The following is a 10,868-nucleotide window of genomic DNA, read 5'->3' as shown; positions in this document are numbered from 1 at the left end:
AGAGAGGAGACACAGAATCTGAAGCCGGCTCCAGGCTCCAAGAATCTTCAACACAGCGCCTGATATGGGGCTCGAACCCACTTACTGGGAGATCATGACCTGAGCTGAAGCCAGACCCTTACCAAGTGAGCCCCCCAGGGGCCCCTAGTTTTAGTTTTAGAAGAAGGCCCACAAGAAGATTAAAAAGCATAGACAACATTGAAAAATAGTCCCTTTCCCAGAATGCTCTGCGCCGTGAAGAAGCGGCTCCGGGGAACTGACTGGGGGCATTTTGTGTAACAAGTGACAAGATGGCTGCGTCGGCGGAGTGACAGGAGGCCCTCCAGCGGGAGCCGGCGGCAGTGGTGGTATCGCCGCCCTAAACCGCCGCGGCCCCTTTTCCAGCCCGCGACGTAGCCGTGAAAGCGAGGTCGCAGCGGCCGCCCAGAAACAAGCGGCCCAGCCTGGTAACTGCGGGACCCCGCTCCCCGCTCGTCAACTGCGGCCTGGCAGAAAGAAGCCTGACTGAGCGGCGGTCATCAGGTTCCCCTTGACCGTTTCTGGGGCCTGTAATGCCTTGAAAGAGCCAGCGCTTTCCCTTTCCTGCTGCCCTCCTCAGCGTCCTCTGTCCGCCCCTCAGAAGTGCTGGGGCTTGGCCCCAGCCTCCATCTTAGCCTCTCAGGATGGCGGGTAGCTGCGGCTCCAAGGCCGAAGTCATTGTCGGAGGGAAATATAAACGGCTGTGGAAGATGGGGTCTGGCTCCTTCGGGGACGTTTACCTGCCCATCAACATTACCAGCGGCGAGGAAGTGCCAGTGAAGCTAGAATCTCAGAAGGCCGGCATCCCCAGTTGCTGTACGAGAGTCAGCTCCCTAAGATTCTTCAAGGTGGGGCTGGCATCCGCCACGTACGGTGGTGTGGTCCGGAAAAAGACTGTGGGTCTTCTCAGACCCAGCCTCGAAGACCTCTTCACTTTCTGTTCAAGAAGGTTCACAACGACAACTCTACGTGTGTTAGCTGACGAGATGACCAGTAGAATTGAGTGTGTGCGTGCAAAGGATTTTATACACAGAGACATGAAACCAGATAACTGCCTAATTCACTGTAATAAGTTGTTCCTTATTGATTTTGATTTGGCCAGAAAGTAGAGAGACAGCAGGACAAGGCAACACATACCGTACAGAGAAGATAAAAATCTCACCAGCACTGCCTGCTGTGCTAGCATCGGCGCGCATCTTGATATTGAACAGAGTCGTCGAGGTGACATGGAATCATTAGGATATATTTTGATACCTTTGAATAGAACCAGCCTGCCCTGGCAAGGACTAAAGGCTGAACAAAAAAGCAAAACTTGAAAAGATAAGTGAAAAGATGTCCACTCCTGTTGAAGTTTTATGTAAATTCCTGCAGAATTTGCCACGTACTTAAACTGTTGTCGTGGGCTGCGCTTTGAGGAAGCCTACACGTATCTGAGGCAGCTATTCCGCATTCTTTTCAGGACTCTGAGCCACCAATGTGACCACACATTTGATTGGACACTGTGAAAGCAGAAAGCGGCACAGCCGGCAGCCTCTTCAGGTGCGCAGGGTCAGCAGGCCCAAACCCCCACAGGCGAGCAAACCGACAAAACCAAGAGTAACAGGAAAGGTTAGTAGCTAAGAACCAAGTGATGTGACAGGGAACAAATTGAACACAAAATTGGGTAATTCATTCATTTCTAACTGTTAGATCGCGGAGGTGGTTTTGAAATAAGTAAAGATTTCGCTCTGTGGTTTAAATAAAAAAGATGTCCTTGGAAAAGTTGACAACTAACCTTAAACCCAAATGTCCTTGTTCATACATATATGTATGTACATATGTATGTATGATGTATTGTACATACATATATGTGTGTATATATTATATCGTTTCTCTTGGGATTTTGGGTCATTTTTAAGAACTGGATCTTTTTTACTCATTCATTAGCCCTTTCCAAGATAAACATTTGACGTTGGGAGTAGGGTATACTCAAATCACTCCAAAATCCTAGACCTAACACTTGTTGATTTTTAGTTATGAATCTGGTTAGTGGTGGTATTTTGACTTTCAGACCAACAGCGTTAAGAATTTTTTCTGCATGTTAATGCTTTAGCGTTTAAAATGGAAAATTGTGACCGTGATCTAATTTCCAGAGGTGCATCTGGCATTGCCCCCAAAGTGTCTATCTTCTCAGTTGCAGAGCATCTCGTTTACGTTCTTAAGTGGTCAAATAACTGAAAAGCTCGACACATCTTTCCTAGTCAAAAACCAGATCTCTCTTTTAGTTTGCTATTTAACTATATAGGTTCTTAATTTTAAAACGCTTGATTTGTTTTGAGCCTTCTTTTATGGAACCTTGCAGATATTCAGGATCTGGGGACTCGTTGTGGAATTGAATTCTGCAGTGAGGCCTTGCAACTTGAAAAAAGCTGGGACAACTGCCACTGAACTGCTCCTCTGTTTCCTTTCTGTCTCTGGCACTCCTGGTGCTGCTAAGGAGTAGAAATGTTAGGGTACGTTCTTGTCACTGTTGCCATACGTTCAACTCCTGTGTATCTTGGTTTTTGTTTGCTTTTATTTCCCCTCATTGCCTCCCCTTCTGGAGCTTACCTCCTGATACCTGCCTACTTTCTGGAAGGGGTGGGCAGGTAAGGTTTCAATTTTGGTTTCTAATTATTTCATTTCTGAATGACTGCTCTAGTCTGAACTTAGTCGTCTTTGGTGTATGTTTTTAATATTGTATTTAAATAATTTTGTAATTTAAAAATAGACTCCAATCTGAGGGTAATTTTAAAGAAGTAGAATTCACTGATGTCATGCTCATCCCAGCAGCTCATCTATTAGGAATGAAATTGAGATTCTTTTCTTCCACATTTTTGTATTAGGGAAGGATTCACAGTTGAAGGCTTAATGTAATGGGGGGTTCTTAGATGATGAAATTTCAGCTCAGGATAACAAACACTGATGCTTGCCTCTACATCTCAGTTGGGACTTAATTGTCCCTTTTGAGTGTTTTAATCATTGTCGTAACGAATCACAGTGTTAAACTCTTAATGAGGTAGGTAGCTAGCTACTGTCACTGAGAAATGGTCCTACTAATGTAGTCTCTATACTTAGGACTTGTTATACCTGATATCTATAGGGTATTTTCTTTTCTTTTTTTTATATATATAAAATGAAACCAGTTTTTGCCTAAAGCCAGCTAGGATAATAGGATCATCACGAGTTGCAGTTTCTAGAACTAAAATTAGATTGAAATCTCATCTGACCTAGAACATTTCACTTCAGGCATTCAGCAGCCTTCAGAAAGAATATTTTGAGTTAGTTCCTTTGTTAGTTTACTATGTGTCTCTTTCTCAATAAACAAGCAGAATTTTTGTATTGCCTTATCTAGGTCTTAAAGATGAGAAGTTGGATCCACTGAGTTAGTATGTTTCTTTGGAAAAAAAATTGTAATTAAACTTAAGTTTAATCCTAAAAAAAAAAAGAAAATAATAAAGGAGAGAAACATGTTAATGAATGCCACATAAGAATAATAACCCATGAAATAGAAAGTGTCTTAGTCCAGTTAGGCTGCCATAACAAGATGCTACCAACTGGGTGGTTTATTAAAAAACAGTAATTTATGGGGCACCTGGATGGCTTAGTCGGTTGGGCGGCCAACTTGGGCTCAGGTCATGATCTCATAGTTCGTGGGTTCGAGCCCCACGCCGGTCTCTGTGCTGATAGCTAGCTCAGAGCCTGGAGCCTCAGATTCTGTGTCTCCCTCTCTTTCTGACCCTCTCCTTCTCACACTGGCTCTTTTTCTCAGAAATAAATAAAATGTTAAAAAAATAAAAGCAAAAAACATAAAATCCCCCAAAAGACCCTAGTAATTTATTTCTCACAGTTCTGAAGGCTGGGAAGTTCAAGATCAAGGCACCAATGGATTTGGTGTCTGGTGAGATCCACTTCCTGGTTCATAGATTGCTAACTTCTCACTACAACCTCGTGTGGTGGAAAGGACAAGAGAGCTCTCTGGGACCTCTTACATAGGTGTACTAATCTCATTCATGAGGACTCCACCCTCATGCCCTAATCACATCCCAAAGGCCCCACTTCCAAATATTAGAAATGAAGTATACAACATATAAATTTGGGGGTAACACATTGTTGAATCCATTGCAGTAAGGAATGAAAGTTAGGTGTCTTTCTCCAGAGTGTATTTCCTTAGTGTCTCAAGATTGAACTTCCATAAAACACACAAGAAAAAGTCCCTCACTTTAAGGACTGAATATAATGGAGATCTCTTCAGTATCCAGTATAATAGTCCTTGCCAGAATAAAGAGACTCAAAAAATAGACATACAAAATAACATCCAGTTGAAGAAAGGTCTATATAAAGTATCCAAATTGAAGTACATAGAGAAAATACATAGAGAAAACAAAATTTAAAATACAGAAACAAATAGGGGCACCTGGGTAACTCAGTCAATTAAGCATCCAACTTTGGCTCAGGTCATGATCTCACAGTTTGTGAGTTTGAGCCCTGTGTCTGTGCTGACAGCTTGGAGCTTGGAGCCTGCTTTGGATTCTGTGTCTCCCTCTCTCTCTGACCCTCCTCCGCTCATGTTCTGTCTCTGTCTCTCTCAATAATAAATAAACATTTTTTAAAAAAATACAGGGGCGCCTGGGTTGCTCAGTTGGTTAAGTGTCCGACTTCGGCTCAGGTCATGATCCCACAGTTCGTGGGTTTGAGCCCCACATCGGGCTCTGTGCTGACAGCTTGGAGCTTGGAGCCTGCTTTGGATTCTGTGTCTCCCTCTCTCTCTGACCCTCCTCCGCTCATGTTCTGTCTCTGTCTCTCAAAATAAAATAAAGACATAAAAAATAAAAAAAATTAAAAAAACACAGAAACCAATATTAGAAATGTGGGACTCAATGAAGAGGTTTAACATACATATGATTACAGTCCCAAAAGGAGATGAGAAAGAGAATGGGGCAGAAATATTCAAAGATCTAATGGCTAAGAGTTTTCAATTATCTCTGAAAGATATCAATTCACAAATTGAAAAAGGCCCACAAACTACAAATGAAATAAAAATATCAAACCTTAATCCCTTAATCACATAATAATGTCGAAGACCAGAGACAAAAAGATTGAAAACCGGAGACAAAGAGAACATTAAAAAAATTTTTTTTTAGTGTTTATTTTTTTTTTAGAGAGAGAGAGAGAGAGCACAAGCTGGGGAGGGGTAGAGAGAGACGGAGACAGAGCATCATGACCTGAGCCAAAGTCAGATGCTTAACCAATTGAGCCACCCAGGTGCCCCCACAGAGAACATTTTGAAAACAGAACAAAGGCACAATCTTTTCAAAGGATCAACAGTAAGATTTATAGCAGACTTCTCAACAGAAACAATAAAAGCCTTGGGTCAACTAAATCCTGTTATAAAAGTGTTCAACAGGAGTGCCTGGGTGGCTCAGTTGGTTGAGTGTCCTATTCTTGATTTTGGCTCAGGACATGAAACCAGGCTTGTGGGATCAAGTCCCACATCAGGCTCCATGCTGTTGCTTAAGATTTTCTCTTTCTCTCTCTCTCTCTCTCCCTCTACCCCTCTCCCCTGCTCATGCTCTCTCTCTCTCTAAAAATTAAAATAATAATAGTAAAAAAATTAAATAAAATCTTAAAAAAAGTGCTCAACAAAATATTTTTGCCAACCAAGAATTCTATATAAACCAGAGAAAATGAAGGTAAAATAAATTTTATCTAAAATATATTCCCTGTCCTTAAACACTTAGCATAGTAGGGTATATGGAAACAAACATAAATTACAATGTAATAACACCATAAGTATTAAATAATAACTATGTCAATAGCTGATATTATGGGGCATTTCTCAAATCCAGGGCATTGTCTTTTTTCCCTAGCTTTATTGAGATATAATTGGTATGCAAAAAATCACTCATAATTAATGTATAGAATTTGGTGAGTTTGGACACATGTAAGCACTCGTGTTATAGTCAAAGTAATAAATATATCCATCACCTATAAAAGTTTCATTATCTCCCTACTTTTCTTGGTAAGAAAACGTAAAATCTACGCTTCTAAAAAACGTTTCGGTATTCAATACCTTACTGTTAAATATGGGCACTATTTTGTACAGCTGGTCTCTGGGACTTACTATATTGTATAACTGTAACTTTATACCCATTGAACAATGACTCCTCATGTTCCCCCTGCCCCCATCCCCTGGTGACCACCATTCTAATGTCTATTTCTATACCTTGGACTCTTAGATGCCTCATATAAGAGGTATCATACAGTATTTATCCTTTTGTGACAGACATTTCACTTAGCATGATGTCTTTCAGATCCATCCATATTGTCACAAGTGTTAGGATTTCCCTTTTTTTAAAGGCTGAATAATCCATTGTATGTATATACCACATCTTCTTTATCCATTCATCTGTCAATGGACATTTGGTTTCTTTCTATACCTTTGCTATTGTGAATAATGTTGCAGTGAACATGGAAGTGTAGCTATCTCTTCAAGATCCTAATTTCAATCAGGATATATATACCCAGAAGTGGGATTGCCAGTGATATGGTAGTTTTATTTAATTTTTTGAAGAGCTCCGTACATTTTTCCATAGTGATTGTACCATTTTACATTCTCACCAACAGTGTGCAAGTGTTCCAAATTCTCCACATCCTTACCAATACTTACTGAGTTATTTTTTTGATAATAACCAAACTAACAGGTAAGAGGAGATATCTTGTGGTTTCGATTTATATTTCCCTGATGATTAGTGATTTTAAGCACCTTTTCAATACCTGTTGGCCATTTGTATGTCTTCCTTGGAGAAATGCCTATCCAAGCCTTTTACACATTTTTAAGTGGAGTTGTTTCTTTGCAATTGAGTTGTAGGAGTTCCTTACATATTTTGGATATTAGCCCCTTATCAGATATATATTTTGCAAATATTTTCTCTCATTCTTTAGGTTGACTTTTTTACTCTGTTGATTGTTTCCTTTGCTGTGCAAGGTGTTAAAGATTGATGTACTCTGTCAAAGGTTCAAAATAGCCAAAGTAAAACAAATAAATCACTGAAGTAGTGATTGGTAAAATTTTATTGTGCACACACTAAAGGACAGTTTACAAACCAGCAGCACTCAAACTAGGAGCATTTCCAGAACATGGAATAAGGCTCAGGGACATATTGTTATAAAGCAGCATATATAGTGGGAAGGCAGTGACTATATATTCTTCACAGTGATTGGTTATAATATTACAATTTTCACTGGTTACCTCATATCACCCTTGGGAAACAGTTCAGATTTTGCTTATCATTTCCAGACACATAAGCAAGAAATGATCTATGTCAAGTAAGCCTTGCAAAATAAGCTAACTTAAGCTCTGTTTGTAAGCTTTGTTTCCCACTTATCTATTTTTACTCGGGTGACTGTGCTTTTGGTGTCATATCCAAGAAATCATTGTAGAGACCAATGTCAAGATTTTGCACCATGTTGTTGGGAGAATTGGACAGCAACATGCAGAAGAATGAAACTAGANAAAATAAATAAATAAATAAATAAATAAATAAATAAATAAAGATTTTGCACCATGTTTTTTTCTCAGAGCTTTTAGTTTCAGCGCCTGCATAAGATAAGGTCCAATTTTGATGTTTTGGATATGGCTGTCCAGTTTTCCCAACACCGTTTATCGAAGAGACTATTCTTTTTCATTGTGCATTCGTGGCACCTTTGTCAAAGATCAGTTGATCATATGTGTGTGGGTTTATTTCAGGGCTCTCTTTTGTATTCTATTGGCCTATATCTCTATTTTTATGCCAGTAAAATACTATTTTGATTACTTTAACTTTGTAATGTATTTTGAAATCAGGAAAGTTGATGTCTTCATGTCGTTCTTTTTGCTCAAGATTGCTTTGACTGTTGGGGGTCTTTTGTGGATTTTAGGATTGTTTTATTCTAATTTGGTAAAAATTGTCTTTGGGATTTTGATAGGGATGGTATTGAATCTGTAGATTGCTTTGAATAATATGGACACTTGGGCAATATTACTCCTTTTAAACCATAAATATGGGATGTCTTTCATTTATGTTTGCTTTAATTTCTTTCATGAGTTTTTATAGACAAGAAAACTTCAGACTGAGAGAGGTTGCCATCTTTTAATTTTCTTCTCAAAGTTATAAGTTAATGAGTAGAAAAACCAGTNAGACCACCTTAAATTTTTTTTTTTTTTTTTTTTTTTTTTTTTTTTTTTTGTGGGAGCAGAAAGGAGTACCTATCTTAGAGAAAGAGAGGAATTTAATGTTACATCTAAACTAAATCTTGAGTCATCCAGGGACAAAAGAGGAACAATGAAAGAGTATATGTACAATTATAAATTGTTTGTACAAGAAAGCTAGAAAATTCAGTAGTTAGGGGGAATGCTTTGAGGAATCCATGCCACCTTGCAATAAGCAAATTTATGATTCTCCGTTCTAACGTTGGGATTATGGTTCTTAAAAAAATACAGTATTCAAGCTGTGGCTTTTTCTTCTTCTTTTTAAAAATGTTTATTAATTTTTAAGAGAGAGAGCATGAGTGGGAGAGAGGGACAGAGGATCCAAAGCAGGCTCTGCACTGACAGCAGAGAGCCTGATGCAGGGCTTAAATTCATGACCTTTGAGATCATGACCTGAGCCAAAGTCAGATGCTCAACTAACTGAGCCACTCAGGTGCCCCCATGCTATGGACATTCTTTTTTGTAAAAAAAAAATTTTTTTTAATGTTTATTTATTTTTGAGACAGAGAGAGACAGAGCATGAGTGGGGGAGGGGCAGAGAGAGAGGGAGACTCCAGACAGAGGCTCCAGGCTCTGAGCTGTTAGCACAGAGCCCAGTGCGGGGCTCGAACTCATCAACTGCAAGATCATGACCTGAGCTGAAACTGGATCCTCAACCAACTGAGCCACCCAGGTGCACCAGGCTCTGGCCATTCTTAAGGGACAAAGTCAAGGTCCTCAGATGTACAAGAAGGTCAAAGATTTTTCTCACTGACCCTCTTCCATATACAATGAAATTGAAGGAAACAGTTCTACATCTAAGCACTTTGTTTTATTTTAAAAAAAGAAAGAAAAGAAAAAAGCCTCATTCTGGCAAGTTGGAAACAGATGCAAGCAAGAAGGATTGAAAAATGCAAACCAGAGGGATGAAAAGTTGAATATTATGCCTTTTTGCTGTGGTGTGCTTGGTTTTTACCTTTGAGCAATCATATTCATTTTGAAAGCTCACATGACTGCTAGTCTGAAATGATGAAACGGTGTAGGTCACTTCACCTTGGAAGAATAAGATAAATCACTTCAACTTTACAAAGCATGTACTTTATTTTTTTCTTTAAAGTAAAGATGAATGCTTATGAAAAGCAAGGAAAAATCATTAGAATATTTAATTTTTCTCAATGTCATTTATTAGTATTCTTTGAATGAATTGTCCTTTAATTTTATTTTGATGAGATAAAGTGATTTTCTCTAAGTGCTAAATTTGAGATGGGTGTGGGAAGAGAGCCAGAGGTGGGGGATGGGAGGACATGGGGGGAGATTAGAAGCAGAATAGATTCTGGGGAAATAACATATTACTATTGCTCCCTGGAAAAGTATTTACCCTTTCTCCTCTTCAGCTATCTTTTAACATTTCAGGAAAGAAGTTTCTGGGGAAGAACAGTGGTGACTTCATACAAGGGTGACAGCTCAGATTTACAATCTCTCCTCATCTGTTTACAGGCATCATATGCCACTTGATAGACATTGAATAAATGAAAGGAATTTTTAATCAAAGAAGAATGAAATCTGTTTCAGTAGGGTCACACCCCAATTTCAACAGTATCTAATGTAGATTTTCAGTTAAGATTACTTTTGTTAATTAGTATTTCTAGCTTAGTTTACCCACTCAGCAGTTAGTGTTAATTCTTGTGCTGGCCATTCCTTGGACTAGTTCTGGCAATGGTTAGCTGAGTTAGCTTGTAACTAGATAAGCAGATCTTGGAGATAGCTTGAAATTTCTGTGATGTGGTATGGTGCTCTGAGCATGGCATTAGGTGTCTTAAGAACTGAGGTCAAGTTTTGGTTAGGGTCCTCGCCTAGGGGCTGACTCTTGGAGTCTCTTCTTCTGCATCTGTGAAATGGGACTACCAGATCTACTTTGTTTATTTGGCTCGGGGAGCTATGGTAATAGTCAAACAAAACTGTTACGTGTGAAATAGCTTTGATAAGTACAGAGAACTCCACAAATGTGACAGAAGGCCATTACCAAAATGCAAATTGCTTATTTGGAAGGCTAGATGCTTGTGCCAGCCTGTGGAAGGACTTAGTTAATGTAATTGCTTCTCATTCTTATAAGGGATGCTATGAAGAGGACACTGGGTTTGTAGGCAAGTGTGCTAGCAGTTTGCTTGCTGACTGTGCCAGAAAGGAGTATAACTAGTTGGATGGCAGCCCAGTAAGGTGTAGTGCATCTCAGTCCTGCCTCAGAGGGAGAAAGCTGGACCCAGGGGAAAGTCTGGAATTCATCCAACGACGGAACTCTCTGAACTCTGGAGAAGTTTCCCGTGAAAAAGACCTGTATCCTCATCCCTGTCAGCTCTGGTACACGTGTCACCAGTGACTCAGGGTGAGGCAGAAGGGAAGGTAGTGGGTCCCTTTGACAAGCATCCCACCTGCAGTTGAGGATTATAATCTGCTGTCTTTATTTTTTTTCAAACATTTATTGGGTGCCTGTTCTGTGGTAGGCCATGTATTAGGAGGCTGAAAGATTAAGAGATGCAAATGTAATTGGGATATGGTTCCTCCCATTAGGATGCTTAACCATGTGGGGACACAGACGTAGAAA

General features: G+C 39.7%; 1 pseudogene across 1 annotated transcript in view; it reads left to right on the top strand.

Annotated features, from left to right (window-relative positions):
• Positions 1–662: 662 nt before the first annotated feature.
• LOC144219983 (casein kinase I-like) overlaps positions 663–10,868 on the top strand; it is a 112,883-nt pseudogene continuing 102,677 nt past the window's right edge. Inside the window, exon 1 of the transcript XR_013331567.1 lies at positions 663–1,626. The product of XR_013331567.1 is annotated as a casein kinase I-like (transcript). The remainder of the gene's footprint in view (positions 1,627–10,868) is intronic.

The sequence above is a fragment of the Crocuta crocuta genome, unplaced genomic scaffold (assembly GCF_008692635.1).
Source record: "Crocuta crocuta isolate KB4526 unplaced genomic scaffold, BGI_CrCroc_1.0 scaffold19, whole genome shotgun sequence".
Classification (NCBI taxonomy): domain Eukaryota; kingdom Metazoa; phylum Chordata; class Mammalia; order Carnivora; family Hyaenidae; genus Crocuta; species Crocuta crocuta.
Note: the sequence above shows the minus strand (reverse complement) of the source record. Positions and strands in the feature narration are given on the sequence as shown.